Source organism: Prionailurus bengalensis, chromosome B2 (genome assembly GCF_016509475.1).
Source record: "Prionailurus bengalensis isolate Pbe53 chromosome B2, Fcat_Pben_1.1_paternal_pri, whole genome shotgun sequence".
Taxonomy (NCBI): Eukaryota; Metazoa; Chordata; class Mammalia; order Carnivora; family Felidae; genus Prionailurus; species Prionailurus bengalensis.
Window position 1 is genome coordinate 7,007,538 of NC_057349.1, and position 26,819 is coordinate 7,034,356.

The following is a 26,819-nucleotide window of genomic DNA, read 5'->3' on the forward strand; positions in this document are numbered from 1 at the left end:
ACAAAAGCTGGGTTTGCGAGCATAATTCATTCCAGAAACACGCTTGTAATCCAAAGCACTTGTATATCAAAGCGCATTTCAAGCACCATTGGCTCAGTCGTGATCATGTGACATTCAGCGTCACATACCAGTCATTGCAAGACATCGCTCGTTTTTGAAGTTAAAATGTATTGGAGGGGCGCCTGGGTAGCGCAGTCGGTTAAGCGTCCGACTTCAGCCAGGTCACGATCTCGCGGTCCGTGACTTCGAGCCCCGTGTCGGGCTCTGGGCTGATGGCTCAGAGCCTGGAGCCTGTTTCCGATTCTGTGTCTCCCTCTCTCTCTGCCCCTCCCCCGTTCATGCTCTGTCTCTCTCTGTCCCAAAAATAAATAAACGTTGAAAAAAAAAATGATATTAAAAAAAATGTATTGGAAAGGTTTGCTCGCCTCACGGAACACTCGAAGAACACGTTACTCGCAACCCAAGGTTTTACTGTATAGGCACAAAGGAGAAGGTATTTACAGATCTCATCACGACATTTGCACAAATAGAAGTAGGCCTGAGTTCACCTGGTCTCTCCTCTTGCCTTCAGTGGAGGCATCGTACTGAGCCAGTCGTCAACAACTGCATTGAGTGGGGAAAATGTTACTATGGAGAAATGCCAAAGAGGTAAAAGAATATCACACGGAAGGAAAAAAAGCGACCGCTGACGGAGGACAGAATCCTATCGCCACACACACGCGTATACGCAAACACGTGCACATGTAGACACACAGGCCCGCACCCCAACACACACACACACACACACACACAGAGCCAAGTGGAATTAAACTGGCTGTCAAACCACACTTCCACCGTCTCACATTTGACCAACCTGGAAAGTGGCTCCATATCAGAAGGATCTCCTTTTCCTACGGAGTGCATTCTTTCAAATGCTTTGGTGAATTCAAGGATCATTTATTTTCAAACTTCAAGTAGTCAAACATACTCTGACAGACGAGGCCCCCCGACAACCAGGCTCCTGGGCCATCCCGGCCCCAGTCATAATCGGCTCTTTGTATAAAGAGGCAAGATGGATTTCTTCTCAGAAGTCTTAAAGTCTTTACAGTTATATTAAAAGGGGGGGAAAATGGACGCTTTGTAATTGGCAGAAAAATGCATCACTCTTTCTCAAGGCACGGAGATAGTCCTGAGGGTGCTGTGAGGAACAGTCATCATTCCCAGGGGGCCTCAGTTGCAAGGAGGGGGCGTCCAGAGAGGCCAGGACGGACTGAGGGTGGCAGGGGTCTACTCCTGGGTCTTGTGACGGCAGGAGAATTTAGGTATCTCATTATCAGTATCCAGGAGCTACCTGTCCTCCAAATAATGTTCGACATCCTTTCCTTTTCCTAACTAAACGTTATGTTCTCTTCTGCCAACACTGGTAAACCTCAAACCTAAAATGATCGTGATTTATTTCGTAGTGCTTTATTTTACAGCACTGTGCACATGTATCAGGAAGAGTTCAGTCAGGAAAGCAGAACCATTAGACATGTATATGAGAGGTTTACTGCAAGGAATTGGCATATGTCGCCATGGGGGCTGGCTAGGCAAGTCTGACCACCCTTCCTGCACCCCCCCGCCCCCCAGGGCATGCCACCAAGAAAGGCAGGCTGGGGCGCCTGGATGTGAGCAGACGTGGACGTTTTATGGGAGGATTTGATTTCTTTTTCTTCAGGAAAGCTTCAGTTCTGCTTTTAAAGCTTTCAACTGATGGACTTGAGCCCACCAGATTTTCTAGGATTAGCTCCCTCACTTAAAATCAGCTGATTATGAACTTTAATGGTGTCTCTCCAAGACCTAGATTCGTGTTTATTTGAAAAACTGGCAAGTGTAGCCTGGCCAAGTTGGCACATCAAAAAGACCATCACAGGGGCGCCTGGGTGGCGCCGTTGGTTGAGCGTCCGACTTCAGCCAGGTCATGATCTCGCGGTCCGGGAGTTCGAGCCCCGCGTCGGGCTCTGGGCTGATGGCTCGGAGCCTGGAGCCTGTTTCCGATTCTGTGTCTCCCTCTCTCTCTGCCCCTCCCCCGTTCATGCTCTGTCTCTCTCTGTCCCAAAAATAAATAAACGTTGAAAAAAAAAATTAAAAAAAAAAAAAAAAAGACCATCACAGGGGCGCCTGGGTGGCCCAGTCGGTTAAGCCTCCGGCTTCTGTTCAGGTCAAGGTCTCAAGGATCCTGAGTTCAAGCCCCGTGTCGGGCTTTGTGCTGACAGCTCAGAGCCTGGAGCTTGCTTTGGATTCTATGTGTCCTTCTCTGTCTGCCCCTCCCCCATTCTCATTCTGTCTCTTTCTCTCAAAAATAAACATTAAAAGAAATTAAATAAAAAAGACCGTCACAGTATATAGATGTGTCCGGAGCTACTCTAAGGATTTCATCTATTAACTCATTCCTGTATCGCACAACAACCCTAGGGGGAAACTGAGGCACAGAGTAATAGAATAAATTGTTCAAGATGGTATAAAAGACATTTGAGGCCAGGTGATCTGGTTCCAGAGACCATGCTTCAACCATCATTTTGCTGATTCAAGCTTCCCAGACACTTAAAATTTTTTTTTAATTTATTTATTTTGAGAGAGAGAGAGAGAAAAAAACCATGAGTGGGGGAGGGACAGAGAGAGAGGGAGAAAGAGACTCCCACCCAAGCAGGCTCCACACTCTCAGTGCAGAGCAAGGCAGGGCTTGAACTCACGAATCAGGAGACCATGACCTGAGCCGAAGTCAGATAACTGACTGAGCCACGCAGGCGCCCCTAAAAAATATCTAGAGTGTTGTTTTGTCAAGGGACCATTGCTTTTCTTACCAAAATTTCTTGTATCCCATTCCCACTCCTTTGTTTACAATGCTATTTTTCTTTCGGTTACTGATGTCTCTGACAATTAGTATCGCGATTATCCTCACAATTAAGAACAGCAGATATACATTAAGTTCGCTATACCGTCCTAAGTCATTTGGTCTAACCCTCATTGACGTAGCAATCTATTTTGTAATCCATTTTATAGGTGGAACAACAGAGGCTCAATTGATTCCAAAGTTCTCCCTAAGCTGACAGACCTAGGGACGGAGCTAAAAATGTTTGCTCTTGTGTTTAAGAAGGAATTGTCCTACAAGCCAGATAAAGTGTCTGTTTGCTGTTTGGAAAGGGGAGCGGACAACGAACACAAGTCTGGAAAGGGAAAAAAAAGAAAAGAAGAGAAGCAGCTTGGGTGCAAGTTCACAAATAGTCTGGAAATATTTGGGAATTTAATCATTTTATGTAGGATTTTTTTTTTTTCCCCGTAACTGCTGAGAAGAAGAAGAAAAAAAAAATCTTTCATTGTGTCAAACTCAGTGGTGGTTTGAAGGAGATGTTGACGGCCACACTTGGCATGTTTTTCCAAGCTGTCATGGGTGTGAGGAGATGGGCTGTACTGCCCGTCCCGCTGACCTTCACGAGCCCGTAAGGAAAAGTCCTGAGTAGGCAGGTGTGAGGGCTCCTGAATATGTTTACCAGCCAGAGGGAACTGCTTTTACAATTCTGCCAAGTTGACTTCTGTTCAAAATCCCAGCAACATCCCGGCTGTCCTGACCCTGGGGTGCACACACAACTAAGGAGGCTTGTGTGCGACACGTCCCCCCCCCCCCCCACCTGTCACTTAGACTTGTCACCTCCTCCACCTCCCATTGAATCCTCGCTGAGGAACATTTCATTCTCCAGATTGCTGCTACAGGAGATTGAAAAATAAAATAAAACAGCTGTGGGGAAGGCACAGGTTTATTACTTATAAAATCTCTACCAGTCAATTACCTCTTTCTTGCTCACTTGCTTTTTCTTCTTTCTTTCAGAATTATTTCAACGTATTAGATATTTTAAATGCGTAAATATAAAGTAATAGGTATCTGTGTACCTAACCCTGAGACTAAACGGATGTTAACGTGTTTTATCTTATTTCCTTTGGATCATTTAAAGGCAGAAAACATTAGAGTCCCAGCTCAGAACTTACTCCTTCCCATTTTCTAACCCTTGTTCCCTGGATGATTATCTTGACATTGATGCACATAACTCCCATCTACATTTCTGTGCTCATACTGTGTACCTGTCAGTCTGTCCATCTATCTGTCCATCTATCATCTACCTACCCAGATGTTTCTGAGTCTTCAACATGACATATTTGACATCTTATATGTTTTTTGCAGTTAACTTCTCTTTTTAATGATATGTTTTTGAGATTTGTGTATGATTATAGTTATAAACCTAGATCAAGTATCCTGTCTTTTTTGTTTAGATTTTTGGTTTGTTGGCTCTTAGAAACAGCAATGCAATAACCATCACGTTATGACTTTCTGTGAGCATATGCTGGACTTTCAAGAGGGAGAATATCTAGGAGTAGAATGATTGAGTCATTTGGGGTACGTGATCTTGATCTTTTTTTAATATAACTACGTTGCTTTTCAAAATGGCGGTACTGATTTCACTTATCTACAGCGACGTATGGGCAGTGTTGCCATGAATGGTACAATCGTAGGTGGTGCTACTCCTATAAAGAATCAGAATGGCACCTGCGGAAATTAAGCAAATTTGCAGCCCTTTGTAGAGGAATCTTTTATTCCTGCTATGCTCACCATGACGTGTTATTGCCAGATGTAGTATCTGTTTTGCCCGTTTAAAATAATATGCCATTGTTTTCATGTGTTTGTTTGCACTTCCCTGATTGGTAGAAAAGTTGAGTATCTTTTCATATGTTCATTTGGTAATTTTGATTTCCTCCATCATTAATTGCTATTTTTTTCTACTGGATTTTCTTTCTTTGTATTTGTAGGATTTATTTACCAATTCAGGGTACTAACCCCTGTTGTTTGTTTGTTCCTATGGATGGCAATATTTACACCCATTTGTGCTTTGTTTCATGTGCCTTTTGCCAAATAGAAATTTTCAATTCTAATGTAATCAAATATATCAATCTTTCCTTTTGGATGTTGTGCTATTCATGTTTTCTATAAGAAATTTCTCCCAACTCAAATATAATGAACGATTTGGGTTTGGTTTTTTACTGTTTTTGTAACATTTTTATAGTTTTGTTTTTCATATTTGGTCATTGATCTTCATTAATGAATAGTGTATGAAAGAGACTGCATGTTGTCTTTTCCATGTGAACAGGAAGTTGGCCTAACACCGTGTATTGAATAGTCTCTCTTTTCTCCAATACTTGATAATACTCCTTGAGTTTCTATGCTCTTTTTCTGCTTTCTCTATGCTGTTCTATTAATACTTTTTTCTATTCCTGAACTATACTTGTAATGATTATAGCTTCTTAATAACTCTTTTTAAATTGAAATACAACTGACATATAACATTGTATTAGTCTTAGGTGTATAACATAGTAATTTAATGTATGTGTTGTGAAATGTTCACCATAAAAGTCTAGATATTATAGTATTTATTTAAAAAATGTTTTAATGTTTATTTATTTTTGAGAGAGAGAAACAGAGGGTGAAGGGGGAGGGCACAGAGAGAGAGAGAGAGAGAGAGAGAGAGAGAGACATAGAATCCAAAGCAGGCTCCAGGCTCTGAGCTGTCAGTGCAGAGCCTGACATGGGGCTTGAACCCATGAATGGTGACATCATGATGTGAGCTAAAGTCAGATGCTTAACCAACCAAGCCACCCAGGTGCCCCATAGTCTTTATAATATATGCAATAACTTTATACTTTCTGTCAGAATTTTTCAATAAATTGAGTTCCATGAGAAGGCTCATTAATAATCTAATAGCAATGGCATTGAATGTATGGATTAATTGTAGGAAAATTCCCTTCTTTATGATGACGTTGGAACTTCCCCCTGTTAAAGCACAGTATATCCTCTATTATTTCGGCTTCCTCTTTTGAGCATTATTAAATCATAACTTTTGTCATGAATTGTATATCTACTGTTGGATTTATTTCTACATGCTAGTATTTTTTTCTATTTAAAAATTACATATTAACTGTTTATTTTGGAAAAATACCATTGATTCATAGGAAGTTGCAAAAACAGTACAGAGAGGTCTCATGTACCCACCACTCAATTGCTGAGCGGTAATTTCTTCCATAACTATGGTATAGTATCAAAACCAGGAAACGGGCACTTGCCCAATCTGCAGATGTTATTCAGATTTCAAGCGGTACATGCACGTGAGTGTACCTGTATGCACTTTTCTCACAGATGTAGATTCATGTAATCACCACCAAAGTCAAGATATGGACTGTTCTTCTACCATGAAGATCAATTCTGCTATCATCCCTCTGTAGTAATACACTATCCTCCTGACTTAACAACTGGCCACTGCTATTATAGTCTCTGTATCATATTGTCATTTTGAGAGTAAAATAAAAATAGAATTGTTTTTTATGTATGTAATTGTTTTGAGATTGGCCTCTATTCACCCAGAATAATTCCCTTGAAATCCATCTAAATTTTCATGTGTATCAATATTTTATTCTTTTTTATTGCTAAGTAGTATTCCACAGCAAGAATGTGTCTCATTTTGTGAAACCATTTGCCCACTGCAGGACCTTCAAGTTACTTCCAGTTTAAGGTTATTATAAATAAAGCCACTCTCAACATCTGTGGACAGGTTTTTACATGAACATAAGTTTAACTAATGCTCACGAGTGCACTTGCCAGGTCAGATGGTAGTTACACTTATAGTTTTGTAAGAAACGTCCATAGTCTTTTCAGTGATGGTACCATGTTACATGCCCACCAGCAATTCACAAGAGGTCCAGTTTCTCCACATCTTCACCAGATTTTTGCGGTTTTCACTTTTTTTTTTTATCTTAGCCATTCTGCTGAGTGTGCAGTGATCTTTCATTGCGGTGCTAATTTGCATTGCCCTAACAGCTAAAGATGTTGAGCACCTTTTCATGTGCTCCGTTGCCAATTGTACATCTTAGGTGAATAGTCTGTCCGTACCTTTTATGTGTTTTCTAATTAGACTGCTTAGTTTGGAGAGTTTTTAATGTATTCTAGACATTCTTCATTTGTCAGATATGTGCTCTGCAAACATTTTCTCCCTGTCTGTTGCTCGTCTTTCCATCCTCCTCACGGGGTCATTCACAATGCTAAAGTTTTGCTTTGTTTTGTGTTTCACTTTTTTTTTTTAAATATTTTAAGTAGTTTTGACACCCAATGTGGGTCTTGAACTCACAACCCTGTGATCAAGAGTCACACACTCCAAGGCATCCAAATCAGCCAGGAGGAGGTCAAACTTTCACTCTTCTCAGATGACATGATACTCTATATGGAAAACCCAAAAGATTCCACCAAAAAACTTCTAGAATTGATTCATGAATTCAGCAAAGTTGCAGGATATAAAATCAATGCACAGAAATCGGTTGCATTCCTATACACCAATGAAGCAACAGAAAGAGAAATCAAGGAATTGATCCCATTTACAGTTGCACAAAAACCATAAAATACCTAGGAATAAATCTCACCAAAGAGGTGAAAAATCTATACACTGAAAACTATAGAAAGCTGATGAAAGAAATTGAAGAAGACACAAAAAAAAATGGAAAAAGATCCCATGCTCCTGGATAGGAAGAACAAATATTGTTAAAATGTCGATCTTACACAAAGCAATCGACATATTCAATGCAATCCCTATCAAAGTAATACCAGCATTCTTCACAGAGCTAGAACAAATAATCCTAACATTTGTATGGAACCAGAAAAGACCCCGATTAGCCAAAGCGATCTTGAAAAAGAAAACCAAAGCAGGAGGCATCACAATCCCAGACTTCAAGCTACACTACACAGCTGTAATCATCAAGACAGTATGGTACTGGCACGAGAACAGACACTCAGATCAATGGAACAGAATAGAGAACCCAGACATGGACCTACAAATGTATGGTCACCTAATCTTTGACAAAGCAGGAAGGAATATCCAATGGAATAAAGACAGTCTCTTTAGCAAGTGGTGCTGGGAAAACTGGACAGCGACATGCAGAAGAGTGAACCTGGACCACTTTCTTACACCATACACAAAAATAAACTCAAAATGGATGAAAGACCTCAATGTAAGACAGGAAGCCATCAAAATCCTCGAGGAGAAAGCAGGCAAAAACCTCGTTGATCTTGGCTGCAGCAACCGCTTACTCAACACGTCTCCAGAGGCAAGGGAAACAAAAGCAAAAATGAACTACTGGGACCTCATCAAAATAAAGCGAAGGAAACAATCAGCAAAACTAAAAGGCAACCGACAGAATGGGAGGAGATATTTGCAAATGACATATCAGATAAAGGGTTAGGATCCAAAATCTATAAAGAACTTATCAAACTCAACACCCAAAAACCAAATACTCCAGTGAAGAAATGGGCAAAAAACATGAATAGACACTTCTCCAAAGAAGACATCCAGATGGCCAACTGACACATGAAAAAATGCTCAGAATCACTCATCATCAGGGAAATACAAATCAAAAACACAATGAGATACCACCTGACACCTGTCAGAATGACTAATATTAACAACTCAGGCAACAACAGATGTTGATGAGGATGTGGAGAAAGAGGATCTCTTTTGCATTATTGGTCAGAATGCAAGCTGGTATAGCCACTCTGGAAAACAGTATGAAGGTTCCTCAAAAAACTAAAAATAGAACTACCCTATGACCCAGGAATTGCACTACTAGGCATTTATCCACAGGAAACAGGTGTGCTGTTTTGAAGGGACACATGCACCCCCATGTTTATAGCAGCACTACTGACAATAGCCAAAGTATGGAAAGAGCTCGAATGTCCATGGTTGGCTGAATGGATAAAGAAGATGTGGTATATATATACAATGGAGTATTACTTGGCAATCAAAAAGAATGAAATCTTGCCATTTGCAACTACGTGGATGGAACTGGAAGGTATTATGCCAAGTGAAATTAGTCAGAGAAAGACAAAAATCATATGACTTCACTCATATGAGGAGTTTAAGAGACAAACCAGATGAACATAAGGGAAGGGAAGCAAAAATAATATAAAAACAGGGAGGGGGACAAAACAGACGAGACTCATAAATATGGAGAACAAACTGAGGGTTACCGGAGGGGTTGGGGGAGGGGGGATGGGCTAAATGGGTAAAGGGCACTAAGGAATCTACTCCTGAAATCATTGTTGCCCTATATGCCTACTAATTTGGATGTAAATTAAAAAAAAAAAAGAGTCACACACTCCACTGAGCTAGCCAGGTGCCCCATGTTCTTCAATTTCAATGGGATCCAATTTATCAGTTTTTTTCCCTTCCATGGAATCTAACAACTCTGTGCCTGTCTAGTTCTCAAAGACTGTCTCCTATTTTTTCTCAAAGTTTTATAGTTTTAAATGTTAAATTTAAGCCTGTTGTCCATGTAGAATTAATTTTTTCACAAGGTGTGAGGTTGAGGCTAAGGTCATTTTTTTTTTTCTTCTGGATGTCCAATTGCTCTGGCACTATTTGTAGGAAGAGCTAGTTTTCCTCCATTGACCATCTTTTGGACTGTTGTCAGAAATCAGCTGAGTACATTTCTTGTAGGTCTATTTTTGGGTTCTCTAATTTGATCCATGGATACATGAGTCTATCCCTCTGCCAATCCATATTGTCTTGCTATTGTGGCTACAGAGTAAGATAGAGTGACCCTTCCCACCTCATTCTTCCTTTTCAAAATAATTTCAGCTTACTCGGTCCTGTGTCTTTCCACATAAAGTTTTAAGAATAAGCTTGTCTATGTCCACAACAACCTCGCAGGGATATTAATAGAAATTAGGTTCAATCTATAAATCATGCTGGGGAGAACTGACATCTTTACTATGCTGAGTATTCCAGTCCATGAACACAGTATGTCTCTCCATTTATTTAGGTTTTATTTGACTTCTTTCATATCCTTTTTCTTTCCTGACAGACTAAATATACTCAAATGGACTGTTTTTATCTGATTCTTCTTGATGGACAGATAGCGAGCACCCAAATTCTTCAGTCTAAACTCCAGGCAAGCAGAGTATTTAAAGTAAAAGGAGAGGGGGCCAGACAGAGTCACAAAAACAGTATCAATTTCTAGGAAGGTAGCAGGAATTCGTACTTATTTAGAATGCCACCTTAGGCAAGTTACATAATCTTTGTTCCTTTATTTCTTCCTTTGTGAAAAAGAGATGGCAGTTCCCCATCAAGGATACTTGTGAGAGGGCACATTTAGTAATGAGAGCAGGGCTCGGTGCACCCAAGCACTCAGTCAATTTCATCATTTTATTCATTTCCTTGTTAGTTTAATTGCCATTGTGATTGTTATTATTTGCCAATCACTTTATAGCTTACATCACAACAACCCTGTGCAGTGAACTGTATTATCAACCACGGAGAGAGATGAGATCTGGACGTGGAAATACAAAGTGGCCCAAATTAGTCTGACCTGCTTGGCTTTAAAGCCCATATTTCCCCCCAACTTTCTCAGCCGTGGATTTTTAACCCATCCACGGAAGAGTGACAACTTGCACTTGGTGCCTCTAAAGTCCTTCAGACACCAAATCAGGAGACGAGAAGGGGAAGGTCTTCAAAGAAAAACCACCTTTCCTTCTCTGCATCGTGCACCAGTCAGGGAGAGGAAGTCCTTCCCTAATGCTTCACTCATGTGTCTGCAACTGAATTTTCAGCCTCTCTCCCCTTATATGGTTCCTAAAGATAGTTTATTACCACTCTCAATGTAATTTCCCACCATTCACCATGGAAGTTGTAATGACTTTTATTGTAAGCATTAAATCACTTGTCACTTGAGGACAGATGGAAGGACACTAATAAATGAAGATGAGAGCCTTGTCTGAAAGGGAGGGCCCATATGTAAGAAGGGGGAGGGGGGGTGCCTGGGTGACTCAGTTGGGTGAGCATCTGACTTTGGCTCAGGTCATGATCTCACGGCTCTGAGTTCGAGCCTTGCATCAGGCTCTGTGCTGACAGCTCAGAGCCTGAAGCCTGCTTCGGATTCTGTGTCTCCCTCTCCCCTCTCTGTCTCTGTCTCTCTCTCTCACTCGCTCTCTCTCTCTCTCTCTCAAAAATAAATAAAAAACATTTTTAAATTTTTTTAAAAAGGAGGAGGAAAGCATGACTTTTTAAAAATTAAAGATAATTCATATTTTACATCGGGAAGATTTCAATTTGAGCAAGATGTACCTTGCACTCTCTTTCATTCTCAAGGTGCCAAATCAGGCACACCTTAAGCCCCTAAACTAAGAAAGAGCCTGACACTTGCGATTCTGGAAGCTTTTCTAGAAGCTGGCCCAAAGTATGCCTTCAGCCGTGCAGGGAACAAAGCATCACACTTGTGGATTCTGCCCCCACTCTCCTGAGATACCTGAGATATCTCAGGTATAGTAATAAACTATCTTTAAGAACCATATCTCATACCCTGCGATAGTGGCCACTCGCTGACAGCTTCCCGTTTTGTGGGCCCTTGGCCTCTGAAAGCTGCTAGTCATTCATTCTGAATTGGGTGATGCAGACGTTTGGGCAGCAGAAAGTAATTTGGGGGTCGTATGGCAGGAGACGTAGTCAGAATGGGAGAACACGGAGGGTGTCCACACAGAAGGAGACGTAGTAGGTCTGCTGGGTGAGTTGGCACAATGCCAGCCGCTTTGAGACACGTGGGGACTTAACGAGACAGAAGTGGAGGACCTACGTTTGGTCCGAAAGAAGTCTTGCCGACAGGCGGGTCGCCTTGCATGTGGCTACGTAGGGATTCAGGCAGGGTCTACCGTGTGGACCTGCCCTCCTTGGGGCCTCACAGTTATCTGAATTCTGCAAACACGTGGGGAAAGAGGACGGGAACTGCGTGGACACTTGCCGGTTCCATCCACACCCTCTTGGTACGAGTCAGTCGTATGGCAACGTCTAACTGCCCAGGAAACAGATAAATGTGAGCTAGCGTGTACCCCGGGCAAACAGAAAGGGGCTCGGGTATTTACCTCCACGGTCCCTGCACGGTGACCTCACAGAGAACCTTCTCTAGGACCCGGGGAGGGCAGAATTCCACCAAGCCAGTGTAGGGAAGGCTGCCGCTGTGATTCACAGAAGAACTCACCTCGGGGCGCGGTGTTTTATTAACGTGTCCCTGTTTTTGTATCTGCGAAGCACATTCCAGTCTCAGATTTCACGGTGATAATTCCCAGCATCTTCGTATGTTGGCTTTTCCTCTTTCTTTCTTTCTTTTTTTTTTTCCCCTTAGCGTTCATTCATTTTTGAGAGACAGAGCCTGAGCAGGGGAGGGGCAGAGAGAGAGGGAGACACAGAATCTGAAGCAGGCTCCAAGCTCTGAGCTGTCAGTACAGAGCCCGACATTGGGCTTGAACTCATGAACCTCGAAATCATGACCTGAGCCAAAGTTGGACACTTGACTGACTGGGTCGCCCAGCGCCCCTCCTCATTCTTGTCTCAGTTTAAATTCATAACCCCAGAGCCTTTTCTCACATTCCCCTTTCTAAAAGTTTTCCCTTTACCACATTAAACTCTAACATATTACCCTGTTTGACTTCCTTCATAGAACTTGTCTGGATATGAAATTATTATGCCTGTGACACATTTATTTTCTCTCTCTCCCACTGGGATATAATCTCCAAGATAGCATGGGCTCTCTCTGTTTCATACACTGGCAATGGCATTTCCTCAATAAATGACGGTTAGGTAAATTAATAAAATACATCCTTCTGCTTATAAAACTAGGGAAATCCCATTTCATTTTCCATGAGTGCATAAGAAAACAGCTACAAATACAGACGTTCCAATGCCTAAGAAATACCAATGGTGTATTAATTCACAGGTACTTTTAAAAATGTTTTCTATTTAACTGTCTCACCATTAATTCATTTCATTGTAAAGCAATTCAGAGAGATCTCTTTATTTTTATTTTTTATTCTTTTTAATATGAAATTTATTGTCAAATTGGTTTCTATACAACACCCAGTGCTCATCCCAACAGGTGCCCTCCTCAATGCCCATCACCCACCGTCCCCTCCCTCCCACGCCCCATCAACCCTCAGATTGTTCTCAGTTTTTAAGAGTCTCTTATGTTTTGGCTCCCTCCCTCTCTAACCTCTTTTTTTTTTCTTCCCCTCCCCCATGGTCTTAAGTTTCTCAGGATCCACATAAGAGTGAAAACATATGGTATCTGTCTTTCTCTGTATGACTTATTAGCATAACACTCTCCAGTTCCATCCACGTTGCTACAAAAGGCCATATTTCATTCTTTCTCATGGCCACGTAGTATTTCATTGTGTATATAAACCACAATTTCTTTTATCCATTCTTCATTTGATGGACATTTAGGCTCTTTCCATAATTTGGCTATTGTTGAAAGCAGAGAGATCTTTTTAGAGTTCTCTGTGCTTAATAGGTCTGCTTGAGGTCAGAAAAGTACTAACGAGTAGCCATACAATTACCCAAAAACTTATACTATGGGTAATATAGGGTATAACTATAGTAAAGTTCAAAAGAATATGGAGTGAAATAAACAGCATTTGTACCTTCAGAATCAGTTCAGTAACAAATAACCAAAAAGCATGTCAGTATCCATTCTATTAATCCAAAATCTATATTACAATCTTTTTTAACTTAATTTTTTTTTTTTGTTTTAGAGAGAGAGAGCAAGTGAGCTGGGGAGAGGGCAGGGAGAGAAAGAGAGAGAGAGAGAGAGAGAGACTCTTACAGGCTCTACTCTCAGTATGAAGCCAGATGCAGGAGTCCATCCCAAGACGCTGGGATCATGACCTGAGCCAAAATCAAGAGTGTGACGCTCAACTGAGCCACCCAGGTGCCCATGTAATATTACAATCTTTATTGCAAGGCCAATGTATCATTTTTGCCAGAAAAATTAAATGTAGGCATAAAGGTAGCAATCAAGAAATATAATTAACAAAAATTTTAGACCTGAATATGCAGGAGATCACTAAGTGTCTAACTTAAGAAACAAATAGATTTTTGGGGATGGATTCGTAGACAGAATTCTTGCATTTAGGGGAAAAAAGCAAACCTCTGGTCTATTAGGTCTAGAATACGGCTGGCCCATCGCCTTTCTGTGAAGCACAACCTAAGGCTATAGAATCTCCTCTTTCTTTAAGATCCAGGCACTTAGTGGCCCCTGGGCGGCTCAGTGGGTTAAGCATCCGACTCCTGATTTCAGCTCAGGTCATGATCTCATGGTTCAGGGGTTCGTGCCTTGCACTGGGCTGTGTGCTGACAGCGCGGAGCTCTCTCTCCCTCTCTCTCCCTCTCTCGACCCCTCTCCCCCCCCGACACACACACTGTCTCTCTCAAAATAAATAAATAAACTGAAAAAAAAGACAAGGGTTGAGATACCATGAAGTTAAAAAATCATGAAAAAAAAAAAGATCCAGGTACCTAAAAATGTGTATTTCATCTAATGAACAGAAAGACTGTATAAAGAGAAAACCTCTTGTATTTGAATCTAATGCCAACATCCCCCCGTCCCTCTCTCTCAGAATACTTATGAATTCGGTAAATGCCTACTACAGGTTTTATACTGTCACTTTACTTATTTCATGTTTCTGCTGTTACAGGCTTGCTAATCATCCCAAGTAGCATTGGCAGGTACCTACATATTACGCAGTCCCTACAGTAAATCTTGGATTGTAGCTCCTTTGTGCTTGTGTGGCATGCACCTTATCAGCTCAGATGACTGAGTTCCGGATGAGTAACGAATGGTATGTTGCTCTGGATTTGCATCCACAAACCTGAGTACTACCAATTCCAAAGACACCCAGGGCAGCACATTCTCCCGGCTTACCATCGGCTTCCCCTCCCAGTGGGATATCTCAGCAGCTCTGCTACAGCCCTATTTTTCAAAGTCAAACACTGAATTCAGGTTCCACGAACCTGCCAACTCAATGCCTCATTGATTTTCCTTTATTGTTTCCAAATATATTGTGTAGATAAATGAGGGGTGGATAGGATTTTTAAAGTTTGTGTAAGGATGTAGTGAAGATTAAAAAAAAAACCCAAATGTTTGGGTATTCATACATTGCTTATCTACTCCCTTTGGAAGCCAATGGGAAACCATCCAAGAAGGATTTTCTATCCTTGCCAACACTTCCTGCTTTAAGTTGGGTGAAAACAGCATGTGGTCCTACTTCAATACTTACATGTTTGCAGTTTTGGTCATAGTCAGAAATTGCTTCAGCAAGAAATTTGGGGAAACAAACAGGTAAATCAACTCAACTTGAAATTTTGGAACACTTATGCGCTGGATGTAAATATAGGTACACTCCGCTTTGTCCAAAATGGACTATCTGACCAAAGCAAACAGATTTACGATGATTTACGATGATTGGTTTTATAAATCTGAGCGGATCTTTTAGATCCTTGGTTCTTTCATTGGCTAAATTTTCATATTCTAGCTAACAAGCTTCTCAAAAAAATTTTATGCCTTATGAATATGAAATAATATTCATAAATTGGTGGTAGTTCATGACCTTCTCTGGGACAACACATGGTACGCAGAAAGATCCCAAGCAGTTCGCATTATAAATGCATACTACCTGTAAGAGGGCCATTATCTACATGAGTCAAATTCCTAAGTGCCTAAGTTGACCCAGTGATGTGATGACCCAGCATAAAAGAAAATTAGGTCCATTATATCAGAAAACAGGTCTATGTTATATTTGGTTAAACTTCTCATACAATTTGAGTTTCTTACTCCTTATTCTCCTAGATTCTGTTGAGTATCAAACGAACCCTGTGTTATTCTACCCTTCATTTGATCACATAACTACAGGGAATCCTCTAGTGTATATGGTATCGAAGTTATACTGAAAGGCTCCATACCAGCAACGCTCCTTCCTTAATACCTAACGGCATGACTTTACCTATGATGGTTAGGTAGGTTGTTGGTTATGTTTCTCTAAATCTCAGCCATGGGTGAATTTTCAAAAGATCTTCCCAAAGGTCAATTTCATGTTATTTATTGGCCAATCCCTCCCTAATAAATGTGCTGGCAACTACTAATTACATAAAATCATGTCAAGCTAAGCTGTGGACATACATACCTCTGAACAAATACATAAAGGCTTTATATAGCCTATGCAGGAAAACATAATGGGTAGCTATAATATAATAGCTACCATTTATTGGCGTCTTTATCATATAAAAGACATACTGCTAAACATTTATAAGCATAAATTTCATTTCATTTCTCTAGTCATCCTAAGAGACAAGACCATTACTATTCCTGTTTTAAACATGAATAAAACAAGATTCAGAGTGGTTAAATGCCTTGCCCAAAGTCGGAGAACCTATAAGGGATAAAATGGGGACTTGAGCTTGCTTCCAGAGACCATTTCCACCTGGCTGTGCTGTTCCCAACATCCCTCACCATGCAAAGCCAGGGATTTGGGATGGTGGTTCAACATCCCGACCACCTGCAACCGGACCCTGACTATCCCACCTTTTGTATGTCTCTTACACAATGACTGCTTCCTGAACACTGACATTCCAGACTGACATTCCAGACTGACAACTCATGTTTAACAGAGCTAGACAAACCAACAACTGTGGACACAGGCCACTGCCCCCAGATTCCCTAAGTGTCCTCAGCCCTACAAAGAAGACAGGAATCAGGGCTCCTGGGTGGCTCAGTCGGTTAAGCGTCTGACTTCAACTCAGGTCATGATTTCACACCTTGTGGGTTCGAGCCCCACGTTGGGCTCTGTGCTGAAGCTCAGAGCCTGGAGCCTGCTTCGGATTCTGTGTGTCTCTCTCTCCCTCTCTCTCTCTGCACCCCCACCCCATTTGTGCTCTCTCTCTCCCTCTCTCTCAAAAATAAATGAACACTAAAAAAAAAAAATTCAAAGGAGACAGGAATGTGTTGGGATTGTGTGGAGATTCAGGCCATGTTTACTTTTTATCTACCTTATAAATCCCTTAGTTACTCTTCCCAAAAGTCCAGCTGTCTATGCTTTTTCACAGAATTATTCCAATAATCTCATGTCTAAACATCAAATGGTAATGTGGAAAACCATATGGATAAACTTCCAAGCAGTCACAGGAATAATTGGAAACAGTTAAGCCAGTGACTGTTTATCTTTTTAAAAATATACATTTCTGAGAACATGATACTTTAAATACGTTACTCAAAAATTGAAAGTAATTTCTACAATGAAACTGTGTGTTGATTCTGTAACATAAATTTGCCTTAAGTTTTTGGACCTTAAGGGCACAGAGTAACTTATGAAGTGTGGATATGCTTTTGGTTATCTGCTTATGATGTTCAAAATCTTTCTTTAATTCTGGACAATGCCATGTAGCTTTCTCAAAAGCTCATTGTTTTATCTGAGAATAATGAGACTGGTAATTGTGTTTAAGATAAAATATATGAATGAACATATTATTAACAAGTTAATAATAACTCTATTATTAAGAGCTGCTAAATTCTAGATACAGCCAGTTTTTCATTATTAACTTGTTATAAGGTCAATGCCATCAAGTCAACATACTTCATTTTATTCATAGGCATGACCTGTGTTATTTGATCTGAAGGATGTAACCTTTCGCTTCCTTTAGACTCAACTTTGAAGTCAGCCAACTAAGCCAAATTTACTCAGTAAAAACTCGTTGGATAATATTTTTAGTTTTGATAGTATAAATATACTTTCTGCTTATAATATCAATTAGTTACCAGTGGGAGGGACTTATATTAACATTATTTTGTAGGAATCCACTCAAATCACTTTCATGCTCTTTCTAATTTTAACCAGGACATGCAAAACCATTTAGGGCAAACCAAGCTGTATTGAGTTAAAATGCTAAGACTTGAGCACAAAAGTAACGAGTTTTGTCTGGTCATTATTGCTCATGAATCTCATACACTCGGCAGCCTTTTAAGGAATTGGTGATACTGTCTGCATGCTTGTCGTACCCGGAAATACACACTGCACGTGTTGGATGGTGCAAAACACAAAAATGATGACATTCTATAGTTTCCTGAAAACTTTTCTTGGTTTTATGGATTTGTGTTTCACTATAAAATGTTTTTATTTATTTTCAAGACAGAGAGAGAGAGCAAGCGGAGGAGGGCCAGGGGGTGGGCAGGGGGTCCAACGTGGGCTCTGTGCCGACAGCAGAGAGCCTTATGTGGGGCTCAAACTGACGAACTGTGAGATCATGACCTGAGCTGAAGTCAGACACTCAACTGACTGAGCCACCCGGGCACCCCAAGACATCCGGCTTCTAAAAGAAGATTTTGAAGACACATGAAGGCAATATCTATGGCTCTGTTATGTTCTACAAAATACCAACCCAATGCCAGAAGCAAATTCTACATTTTACAAAATTAAGCAAGAATGGACTTTCCACCAACACGTAGTTTTTCTTAATCATTGTGTATTATTTTGCTAGGTTTTGAAATTCTATTCTATTTCTCATAGAATACCTATTTTCCAAAAAGAAGGCTCAAAGGTGAGATGAATAAGTGATCAGCATGGTGTTTTTTATGCACCAGGTATACCCCATACATGATACACCTCCCACATATGGAAGAAGGGCGAGCTATGACATCAGCAATGACAGAGTGCCACCAACAAGAAGGAAGTCGTCATTTTGTAGGCTCAGCTGTGGAGTATCCTCTAGAGTATCAAAAAGTCTAAGATGATACCACAGGCAGAAGTAGATCATACCCTCATACCCTAAAAGCTTAGGAAAAGCACAAGAATAGGGGGAAGAAATTATTTCCATTGGATTACTCTTTCTATCTCTATATGATTGAATGAGCATGGTATTCTTGCATGTATATGAATAAGCTTCAATTTCTTCTATTCCGAAACTAAATATCCTGCCATAGAACCAAACAGAGCCAAATAATTCAAACTGGTACAAACAGGAAAGAGAATAACAAAGCTTTGGTAGAGTAAACACTCCAAGTCCAGACTGATGCTTTTCTTCATGTATACACACACACACACACACACACACACACACATTCCTATGATATTTTATTGTTTCTTTCCTTTTAATCCATGCTAGATACCCGTAACTCATGATACACAGCAAGGGCTTCATCAATTACATTTCCTTTCAAACTGAAGCTAAATTTGTGAAGGGAAAAAGCTTGAGAAGTTCATGGTGGGGTCCTATCTCCACTTTAAAATTGAAAGAATAATTAATAGCTAAACAACTATTGCAAAAGTTGTAAAGCCATTAGGTGTACATAAGCATGAGCATGTGTGTGTGTGTGTGTGTGTGTGTGTGTGTTAGTAATTGGGGATTGCTGGCCATATTAAAGGTCCATGTTCTCATAACAGGAGTTCTACCATCGAGCATCCTACTTCAAGGGTATTAAAAGACAAAACTCAATTCAAGACCAAAAAAAATAATCATTGACTTACCAACCTGGTAAGTCCTAAAGAAATCCTTCAAGAGAATTCCATGGAAATTTCCAAGGAAAGAGAATTTACAAAGAAAATGTTGTATTTTCTGGTGGAATCAAGGGACATGGAAAAACTGATTATAAATGCAAATATTTATGCCAAGGGAATCTTGTTACAGCAAAGGCCCACAATTGGAACTTTACTTTTGTCGAAGGAGCAGTGAGGTGTAACCAACACGGGTGCCAGCAGCCAGACTCGTCTGAGGAGACGGTGTGTCGGGTTCAGAGTGTGGACCAAGAGACAATGGAAACTCACTCCAGGAGACAGGTCAGCAAGAACCAAGCTTGTGGTCCAGATGAAGTACCAAGCTGAAGAGGGAGAAGCTGGTCCTAAGGCAACAAGATGCATCCCCAAGACACCAGAGTAAATCTACCAGGAGCAGAAGAATGCTTTTGACCTCATGGAAGCCACTGACCTGGCTCATCCAACATACTGACCATATCATCTGATCTTCCTTTGTGTGTGTGTGTGTGTGTGCGTGTGTGTGTGTGTGTGTGTGTGTGTCTCTGTTTCTTTGAGTTTTATGTACGAGGAGAAAAGGAGTAAAATAAATAACTTCAAGTGTGTGTGTGGGTGCATGTCTGTGTGTGAATATGTGTATGTGTATGTGACACACACACACGTTTGCAACCGTGGTTAAAATAACAGCCAAAGGATCATAACTACAGAACCCTACAGGGCAAGGTCTGTGGTGCATTTTTGTTTGCTTTTCTGTTTTGGGTGGTTTTTTTTTTTTTTTGGTTTTTAATCTATTTCCTGCAACTAATGCATTTTACGTATGACAATGAATGTTTGTTTAATGAGTGAATGAGGAAGAACTTTTGTCTCCTCTGGCACACGGTGCTTTGCAGTTGTATTTATCAGGGATGAACAACTGTACTTAAACACGTGATGCCCAAATAATAAAATTAATAACGATATGTCATCAGGAAGTTGTCACTATCTCTTTAACCTTAAATCTGCTTTTTATCAAAACCTAAATAAATACCTCTGTGCACGCTACGTGGGGGAAGGGTGGAGTCCTGAGAGGGAGACATGAGAGAGGCTCGTGGGGTATCCTGCTGCTCCACATCCTGAGAGGCATGGCCACACACACGAGTGTGATTTGTCACACTGTACACCCAAGATCTGTGCACCTGACTGCAGGTACATTACACCTCCAGCGACAACACGATGCAAGCCAAGTAAAATGTGCCATGAGGCCAGACAGGGGAAAAAAACCTGCTTTTATCGAAAGACTTTACTGCAGAAATAATTTGTCTCAGCCGAGGAAGGTGCCTGAACAGTCATCTGGGGCAGAAAAAGGCGTCTGGTCCTGAAGCATACGCTGCATTCTGCAGCAGCACCAAAATAACGAGCACAACATATACTGGTCAATTTGCAAAACAGAAACCAGTACGTTTCTCGCAACTTCAGTGACGTGACGTGGGTCCATTACATTCCTACAAATTCACCCCGTTGGGGGGTACTCCAATCTCCTCTTCGCTGCCCGCAGGGGCGAACTGCAGGGAGACTATTCTGCTGTGGCTGAGCACAGAAGGCCTACCCTAGCCGTTAGGAAGGCTGGACCTCTGCAACCATCCATCAGCTACGGGCCATGTTGCCTGTTCATGTTTCGTTAGTGTGCTTCCCAAAGCACTGGACTGTCCCAGTGTGCTCTGGAGCCAGCGTCGGGGGACACCTAACACCGAACGCCAAGTCTGTGTGAGAGAAGCCAGCACAGCTCCTGAGACCCCGCAGGCCTGGGGCCAGAACCCGATTCGGCACCTTCCCCTGCGACACGTAGGAATGGAAACCTATGTGTTTAGCATCCAAATGAGGCACAGAACACCAGCAGCAAAGAAAGTTGTCATTTTTTGGTTTACTTGTAAGGCATTATGAAAAAAAAATTAAATAAACAAATACAGATTATTTTTATAACGAATGCAATCTTCTTAGACTAATAGCCAGAGAAGGGCTATGATGGCTACATGTCTAAAAATCCCAAATGGCAAAACATAATTAAAGTTAAAACTGTTGAACAAATAAACCTGTTAAATACATAATATTACCAGGCAGAATAGCTTTGTGTTTATCACTTTGCCACTGTAATTACGTTCACTGCAACTCTTCATGCATATATTAATATCTCGCTAACATTATGGAAGCTAAAACATAAATTGCAGAGCACTGAGTGTAGTTTCAAACAGAAAGAGCACGGTAAAAACTCTTGTTATTAAAAAAGAAAAATAAAAAGGACCTTTGGATTTAATGTTACTACTAATTGCTTTCCTGAGAAGTAAAAGATGCTTCTAACTACATGGGTACTGGTCTCAAATGAAAAATCGTTACGTACCTCTACATGGGTGTCTGGTTAGCAAAGTCTTAAAATTAGGTGTCACAGGTCTCCTTGAGCATGAAGCAAAAAAGAAATGGTTCAGTTTAACCTGAAGGAGAAAACACCAGGAAGTGAACCTAGGTTGTTATTCCCACGTAAATAGAAGACAAATATTTTTAAGTAATTTTAACTAATTTCCAAAGATTATGGGTAAACCATAATTGCATAGATGTGGGTTCAAGTGGGTGTGTTAGTTATTAGCAACCGGGAGAGGTCAGGAAACTAATTCCCCTGGGGTGAAACTCTGTCTCCAAAAATAAGCAAGAAGAGACTTTGAAATGATTTCTGAAGGCCTGACAAAATCAGTGCCAAAGGTTGCATGGGGAAAAAGAAAAAAAGAAAGAAAAAACGATTACTTGCAAAAAAGAGCAAAAGGAGGAGGGGGAGGGAGAGGGGGTTTGCGAAGGAGAAGGAAGACCAGAGAGTCTATAAGGACAGAGCACATCAGGAACCTTTACTGCCTGGGTCCATAAAACACTGTTAATACCACCACCAAGTTACAGAAACAGGGACTGAAAATTTTTAATAAAAGTCACAAGCCTTTATTTTATTTATGTACTTATTTATTTTCATTTTCGAGACAGCATGTGAGCAGGAGTCGGGGGGGGGAGGGGCAGAGGATGAGAGAGAGAGACTCTCAAGAGGGCTCCACACTCAGCACGGAGCCCAACACAGGGCTTGATCCCGCAACCCTGGGGATCATGACCTGAGCCGAAGTCAAGAGAATGATGCTCAACTGACTGAGCCACCCAGGTGCTCTTCCTTCAGTTTTTTAAAATAAATACCACGGAATGACAATCTCCGTTGCCGTACCTTTTTGGTCCATCACATAATGACTACAAAACTGCCCTGCCACGTCCAATTTAATGGCCATCGTGCTTGTGGTTTTAGAGTGTGGCGTTCCGTTTCCTCGCATTTGGATTTTAATCCCATCAATCATTCGAGTCAGACCCCTGAACACCTACCGATTTTTAGCAACTCGAATTACTCCCATTTTGAGATGGATTAAAACTTAAATCATGCTGAAGGACATGGCCCAACCAGTTAATGTATATATATGGGGGTGGGAGGTTGCAAATCTGGATGATCTCAAAATAGAAACTATTGTATAGCGACTGGTCCCCACGACCCGCGTGTCTGCACACATCCACGGCACCGACTCAATCTCTCTTGAGACAGTCACCGTGAGCAGCGACAGATCGCTGTTTGCTCAAGCCCTGGACAAAGCCCGAGATTTTCCCTGTGACTGGAAAGGGCCCTGAGTGCCATTCTAGCCTCTTGCCGCCCCCCTGGTCTTCACCACTCCAATGTGCTGCAGCAATAAGGAGCCGGTTCACATTCCCAAATCCTCAAAGCTATTTTACCCCCGAGCTTCTGTACACATGGTCCCCTGTTGATGGAGGTAGGCTTGCTTGCTTCTTAAACTTGCCATCTTCGCCTGCATTTTATGTTCCTTCACTCCTCCCGTGAAAGATCAACTCATCCAGGAAGTCTTTGATGATGATGACGAAGCGCATACAGACATCTTCATTGGGGTCTTCAACAGGTAATGTCTAGTCTGCTGTGTCTTCCATGGGATCATCAGCTATTTAAAGAAAGCCCCAGGACCTATCATAGTTCCCAAGGCATAGTTGCGATTCGTTCATTCAAGCAAGTTGAATGATTAAGAGAAATCAACAAAAGACAAAATAGAGAGGAGGAGAAAGGAAGGACCAAATGAACAGCAATGACATTTTTAACTTTCACACAGCTCTGTACTTGTGCTGGTCGGCTCATAGATAGCCCTGTAAAATATTTTTCCAAATTCTCTTATGACACATATTTCCCACTTGGTAGATGGACGTTCTTCAGCTTGTTATGAGGACACTGCAACTCAAAAAGATGTTAAAGACTTGCCTAAATGCAAGCAGATGGCTGATGGCAGGGTTGGAGCTACACCTTCTAAGACGCAGTCAGCTTCCTTCCACTTGGCTGCCGTGTGTTATGTGCTGCAGAAGAGGTATATCAGGACGAAGGAAGGGGTGACAGGAAAGAAGCTTCCCAGAACAATTCTTTGGACACAAAACCTTTCATGTAATAAATGTAGGGAGAAAACATCGCTTTGTGATTTGAGCACATGCAACCTCAGAACAAAATTTGACATCCTTGCTAATTTCCTTGGAGGCCCAATTTTCAGGGAGGAGCAGGTAGAGATATACAAGCCTTGGTTGGGGTACCAGGGTTCCACATAACAGCTCCAATAGAGCAGCACTGAGTGCGAGCCATAGCCAGCTGTGGGATCCCTGGGAGAACTGCAGGGTGCGGAACCTGGCAACAGAATGGGTATAACTTTATCAGCAAAGAATGAGTTCAGGCATGGAACAAAAACCCGGGCCAGATCACTTGGCTGCTGTCACAGGGAGGTCCTGTGAACTCAGGCTGTCATTGAAAAGACATGGTTTGAAGTCATCCCAAGGCATTGGCATTGTCCGGTGAGCCATAGCCACAGAGGTAAGGCTGGAAAGGCCTGTGAGATCATCTGGTGCAGAGAGCCTCAAGTATTTTCAATTATTCTTTAAGCATATGACCCAACCCCCCAGCTCTCTTTAAAATGGTGCTAAAACCCAGTGATTCGGTGACCATGTTTTTCTCTCCACAGGAAACCCCTTGGACAAAACTTCTGTTTCCCACTCGTATTAGAGGAAACATCCAAGTGGGATATGGGGCCTCCTGATCCTGAAAGAGCTATTTAAACTCAAACAGTTCTATGGGATATGCACAGACCCCCAGCATTGACCTTGGATGTAAGCACTGACTTTACAAGGCGACACTGTACCCATGTTTGTTCCCTAATGAACACAAGAAGTTTTGCTGGAGGAATCTGCATGAGAATGAGACTTTAGGAATCTACCTCCGATCTGCAGCTAACTGATATGACACTGGCCATCCCCTTTTATCAATCTGGGCCCCCAAATCTCATCCTTCAACCCACATATGACATTCTATAACACTAGACTGTTGAGACTTTGATGTATATACAAGCCTGAGATATTTACTTAAAAGATCACTCAGAGAGGCACTGGAGGGAACAGGTGGATAGAGACAACTGTGAGAAACAGAGCTCTCAGGGGACCAAAAACAAATCCTTGGAGACCCCTTATCATAATGAATGAACGAGTGGGTGGATGGATGAATCAGAATTTTTCTGCTATTGCTGTGTTTAGGCCTGTAAACATTTTATCACCTGACTGTAAACCTCCCTTGAAATACAGTCAGCATCGATTCCAGCCAAGGATAGTGTCTTATCAGGCTGTTACATCCAATATTAACATCATCTTGGTATCTTTAGTGACATAGAAATATCACTCTTCAGAATATGAATTAGAAGTGTTTAAATTTTTTTTAATTTTTAATTTTTTAAATTATAATTTATTGTCCAAATTGGCTAACGTACACTCTGTGAAGTGTGCTCTTGGTTTTGGGGGTAGATTCCCATGGTTTATTGCTTCCATACAACACCCAATGCTCATCCTAACAGGTTGAGCCCTCCTCAATGCCCATCACCCATTTTCCCCTCTCTCCCAACCCCCATCAACCCTCAGTTTGTTCTCTGTATTTAAGAGTCTCTTGTGGCTTGCCTCCCTCCCTCCCTGTTTGCAGCTATTTTTTCCCCTACCCTTCCCCCACGGTCTTCTGTTAAGTTTCTCAAGATCTATATATGAGTGAAAACATATGATATGTCTTTCTCTGACTGACTTAATTAAACATAGAACTATCCTGTGACCAGGCAATAGCACTACTAGGAATTTATCCAAAGGATACAGGAGTGCACATATATCCCATATGCATAGGGGCACAGGTACCCCCATGTTTATAGCAGTGCTTTCAACGATAGCCAAATTATGGGAAGAGCCCAAATGTCCATCAACTGACAAATGGATAAAGAAATTGTGGTTTATATATATATGGAATACTACTTGGCGATGAGAAAGAATGAAATCAAGCCATTTGCAGCAATGTGGATGGAACTGGAAGGCATTATGCTAAGTGAAATAAGTCAGGCAGAGAAATGTTTAAATTATGGGGCACCTGGGTGGCTCAGTCGGTTCAGTGTCTGAGTCTTGATTTCAGCTCAGGTCACGATCTAATGGTTTGTGAGATCAAGCCCTACATCAAGCTCTGTGCTGGCAGTGCAGAGGCTGCTTGGGATTCTCTCTCCCTCTCTCTGTGCCCCTCCCCTGCTCTCTCTCTCTCTGCCTGTCCCTGGCTCGCTCGCTCTCTCTCTCTCTCTCTGAAAGTAAACTTTAAAAAAATGCTTAAATTCTCTTATCCCTTAATCTTTTTTTTTTCTAATTGAGATTCATTAAATTAAATCCATGTTGTTTTGTCCTGCTACATAGCCACAATACCCAAAGAGCTGAAGAAATTTCTTACTTGCTTGCTTCCAAGGTCCCAATGCTAAACCCTGGCAAAATGCTGTTAGCTATTTGGAGACTGTATGCTAGACAGATCTTGCAAATAAATGAATAAATAATATATGAATGCCCTGGGTCCTTCGTTCACCAGATTTATACAGCACAAAACTGATAGGGAAGACTGACAGCAACTTTAAAATATGTAAATACCTAAATTAGACAATTCAGGCACAAAAATATATTGTAGCTTGGTACTTATATAAATTTATGTTTTATGCATTTCTGTTGTATAAGTTAATATATTTCTTGGTTTCTACATGCTCATATCTCCAACAATACCTTGTCTTTAAAGTACTGCACAAAATACCAAGAAAGCATTAATCTATAAAGTTTAACTACTGTGTTTGTTTTTATCAACCACCCCAAAGCAGAGTTTCTCTTCATAATGAGGCATTTCCTAACAGCTTGACAGAGTATTTTTAAATCAGCATTGACAAGCTTACTCCGAGCCTAACTATTCTCGAATGTATGCGTGTCTATCTCCATACACACTGTGGACACCACTGTGAGCTCTGGGTGGAATGCTTTAAATTTCCTCTTGTTCAATATCAATGGCCTGAGC

At 41.2% G+C, this 26,819-nt stretch overlaps 1 long non-coding RNA gene across 1 annotated transcript in view; it reads right to left on the reverse strand.

Moving 5' to 3' along the window:
• Window positions 1-399: 399 nt before the first annotated feature.
• LOC122489176 overlaps window positions 400-26,819 on the reverse strand; it is a 96,915-nt gene continuing 70,495 nt past the window's right edge. Inside the window, exons 4-5 of the long non-coding RNA XR_006298851.1 lie at window positions 21,762-21,852; window positions 400-471 (exon numbers count right to left, since the gene is read on the reverse strand). This is a non-coding gene — a long non-coding RNA (uncharacterized LOC122489176). The remainder of the gene's footprint in view (window positions 472-21,761; window positions 21,853-26,819) is intronic.